This window comes from Otolemur garnettii, unplaced genomic scaffold (genome assembly GCF_000181295.1).
Source record: "Otolemur garnettii isolate 467f Iridium unplaced genomic scaffold, OtoGar3 scaffold00031, whole genome shotgun sequence".
NCBI classification, from domain to species: domain Eukaryota; kingdom Metazoa; phylum Chordata; class Mammalia; order Primates; family Galagidae; genus Otolemur; species Otolemur garnettii.
Genome location: NW_003852426.1, coordinates 1230823 through 1234926, shown reverse-complemented (window position 1 = coordinate 1234926; position 4104 = coordinate 1230823). Strand labels below are relative to the sequence as shown.

At 45.8% G+C, this 4104-nt stretch overlaps 1 pseudogene across 1 annotated transcript; it reads right to left on the bottom strand.

Annotated features, from left to right (window-relative positions):
• Nucleotides 1-2802: 2802 nt before the first annotated feature.
• Nucleotides 2803-3215, bottom strand: LOC100954817 (annotated as a pseudogene). The gene has a single exon (XR_001161267.2). The product of XR_001161267.2 is annotated as a 60S acidic ribosomal protein P2 pseudogene (transcript).
• Between the last annotated feature and the right edge of the window lie 889 nt (nucleotides 3216-4104).

Below are 4104 nucleotides of genomic sequence, written 5' to 3'. Positions count from 1 at the left end.
TTGTATGAGTTTGTTTTCATGTTCTGTTTGTTTGAATTAAAAATAAGAGCACGATAGTTTCTATAATTTATTATTACAGCACCGGGGTATTATTATTATTATGGTATTACACCATATTATTATTACCACAGATGAGCCATTATGGAATTATTATTATTGTGACCATGTATGTGCTGTTCGTCAGGGTTAGAAGTTCCACATAAATCTGACCTAAAGACATTCTCAGGAATGTATCTCCTTTGGAGCACCTGTATCTTGCCTCAGGAGCAAAATGGTCCCTACACTAGAGACCCAGCAATAATTTCGTATCCATCCCAGTTTCTTTTCTGAGAGTGAAGATTATTCTAAAGCTCAGAAGGGAGCTCCCTGGATACTCAGTCCAGCCAGCTCCCTCACCTCATTTTTATGGAGACAAACCCGTTTGTCGTGAACAGTAAACATCGCCTTCCAGGGGAAGGCAAGGGAAAGGAACCAGCACTTAGGAAGCAGGACTCAGAGCGCTCTGCAGCTCATTGTCGAAACACAATTCTGGCAGCAGTAGCTGTTGACCTGGGACAGGTGAGAGAAGCTCTGTATTAGTTTCTTCATTTGTAAAATGGAGATAATAATATCACCTCCCTTTTGTGTGGATTAAATGAGATGATTCATATAAATCACTTAGCACAGTTACTACAACTATTGTCATCCCTATTACTGCCAAGATTATAATCATTAATTATCCTCGCTGCAACTGTGAGGTGGGTGGAAGTAGATTTGGAAGAGAAGGCGGGAACCGCGGCCGCGCACCGCGTCCTCCGCTAGAGGGCGCGCCGCGGTGGGCGGCGCGCGGGGAGCCCGAGCCTTTGTTAGGGTTGTGAGCCGGGGGCCGCGGTCCGGGTGGGACAACCACAAACGTCTGTGCTCTGGCTGGATGCCCGGGAGCCCGGAGTTCCACAGTACCTTCTTCGTCCGCTCCCTCTGCGCCTGAAGTCAGTATCTCTTGTGGTCACAGCTTATTTCCCTGTGACTCTGCTTACAATGACACCCAAATTCACCCTCTACATCGCTTTCTCCCATGAAAAGTTCAATTTCTTTCCGCACTCAGATTTCAGGACTGGTTTTCCTCCACCCGTGATGTCTTCTAATTGAATACATAAAAGAGAGGAAGCAAACCGAAAATCTCCTGGCGAGGTTCAGATTGCTCCTCTAGGTAGAAGAACAACATACATACCTTTCATTTATGCGGCGCATTAGAGCTTTGATCTCATCTGATTTTCCTGGCGAGGGACTATCAGGTCAGTTAAGGTAAGTGAGCCCTGCCTGGAGACCCTTCCCAGCCCCCAGCTGGGCACTCGGTCTCTCTCACTCAGTGGGGCCACAGGGCAGCCCCCGCGAAGCCTAGCGCAAGGGTAGGGGCTGAGGGAAGCCGGGACACTGAGAACTGTAAAATTACCCTTAGGGAACGGGGCTGTCTGCTGGCTTCCCTTCTTCCGGTTCAGACCTCCTGAGTCCCACAGCTGCCTCCCAAACTTCCCCGCAGGAGCTCCGGTCTCAAAGCCCAAGGAGTGGCGACAGCAGCAGCTGCCGCTTCTCTACTTTCTAGATGAGGCATCTGAGTCCGGGGCTTTCCAGATCTGGAAACCCCTTCAGTCCAGCTGTGTATAGTAGGCCTTGGGCTGGGTCTACAGTCGGGTTTCGCCCTCTCCTGGCCTTTTGTCCCACGGTTCCTACTTTGTGTGTGCCACTCCCGCCAACATTCTTTGCCACTTCTGTGTCTTTTGCTTTCCTCCATGTTCTCCCTTCTATTCTTTTCTCTCTCAGCCCTTGGAGTGTTTGGGTTGATGCTAGCCCAGGTCTCAGGGCCTTTATCTTCTCTGTGGCACTTTCTCTGAGGTGGTGTGGCCCAGTAGGTGGGGAGCCCTAGGCTGGTTTAGGCTTGCTGCCTGGGGCTCCTGCTCAGGAACTTCACAGCCAACACCCAGCCTTGGGGGGACAAGGAGCTGGACTGGAATTTGCACTTGAAGAACCTCATATTTCACTAGAAGGACTCAAAAATTTTGAACAGCAAACAATTTTGACTTCAAATATAAAACACTTTTCCTCTTGCCCTTAGGGTCTTTATTCATTTTATTATTTTAGATTGCTTAGATTATTTTATTATTTTGCATTTTACTATTTTCATTTACTAGTTTCAATAGAGATTCTTTATTTTTACACCGTTCTTTTAAGTTTATATCATATATAGAATATGATTTTGTCTTAACTTTTTAAACTCATTTGAAGTCAATTTTTTCAAATTTCTTTTATGTTGGAAAAATATACATAACATAAAATTTGCCTTTTTTAAAAAAATAGTCTCCCTTTGTTGCCCACTGTAGAGTGATATAGGCATCATAGCTTACAGCAACCTCAAACTCTCGGGCTCAAGCGATTCTCTTGTCTCAGCCTCCCTAGTAGCTGGGACTACAGGTGCCCACCACAATGCCCAGCTATTTTTTGTTGTTGTTGTCATTTGTTTAGCAGGCCCAGGCTGGGTTCCAACCTACCAGCCCAGGTATATTGGCAGGCGCCCTAAGCACTGAGCTACAGGCCCCCCCAAATTTTCCTTTTTGATCACTTTAGATGGATAATTCAGTGGCATTAATTACATTTCATAATGTACAACTATCACCACTATGTATTTCCAAAATATGTCATCACTCCAAACAGAAACTCTGCATTCAGTAAGCAGTAACTCTCCCCTGGTAACCTCTAATCTACTTCTGTCTCTATGGCGTCCCTATTTTGTTTTATTTTCTTTTTCTTTTCTTTTTTTTTTTTACATAAAAAGGAAGCTTTATTTGCAGGGGAAAGGGAATTTAACCAAATAGGCCAAATCCCATGTCATCATCTGATTCTTCAGACTCCTCTTTCTCCTCATCTTTCTTTTCCTCTGCTGCAGCAGGGGTAGAACCAGCAGCAGGAACTGCCGCACCTGGGGCAGCAGAGACAGCCACAGTCCCACCAGCAGGTACACGGGCAAGCTTACCAATACCTTGGGCAATGACATCTTCAATGTTTTTTCCATTTAGCTCACTGATGACCCTGTTGAGCCGGTCATCATCTGCCTCGATGCCGACGCTGTCTAGTATCTTCTTGATGTCCTTGGCGCTGGGGGAGGCGTTGCCCCCGAGAGCGGCCAGCAGGTAGGAAGCGACGTAGCGCATCTTATCAGTGTCGGAGAGGCCTCATGCGTGCAACCTTTATTTTTATTTCTTTTAGAGATGAGGTCACGCTTTGACACTCAGGCTTGAGTACAATGGTGTAATCATAGCTTACCGAAGCCTCAAACTCTTGGGCTCAAGCAATCCTCCTGCCTCAGCCTCCTGAGTAGCTGGATGTCCCTACTTTAAATGTTTAACATAAGTAGAATCACACGATATTTGTGTGTGTGTATGTGCCTGGCTTATTTCATTTAGCATTTCTTCAAGGTTCATTTATGTTGTAGCGTGTATCAAAACATAATTTCTTTTTCTGGCTTATTAGTCTTTTGTACTATTTCCACTTTTGTGTGGTTTTTTTTCTTTTTGTTGTTGTTGTTGAAAGGTTATAGAGCCAAAGAGGAAAGATTATTCCAAGGCACAAGATGAATGGAATATCGTGGCTCAGTTTGTGCAATTAAAATGGCTTTATTCCACTTGGGTGCAGGTAGGGTAAGATTTCCAACTGGGCTGGGAAAAAATACACATGTGGGTAATGGAGAACAGGGGTTTTAAAGGTCAGGAAGGTGGGGGTTGGGACATTCCTTTTCCTGGGTTGGACATCTGTTTAAGGGTGGGGTTGGCCCATTTACCTTTGGGACATATGGTGGGGTAGGGTAGGGGGTTGACCCATTCACCTATGTTAGGTGGGACATCTGGTGGGGGGGGTTGATTCTTTTAGGGGGGTCTACCCTATTTGGATGGGATTTAACCCTATCAATTATTTTTTGTTTTGTTTATGTCTTTTTAGAGACGGGGTCTTGCTTTGTTGCCCAGACTGGTCTCCCAACTCTTGGCCTCAGCTGATCCTCCCACCTTGGCCTCCCAAAGTGTTGGGATAACAGGCCTCAGCTGATCCTACCATCTTGGCTTCCCAAAGTGTTGG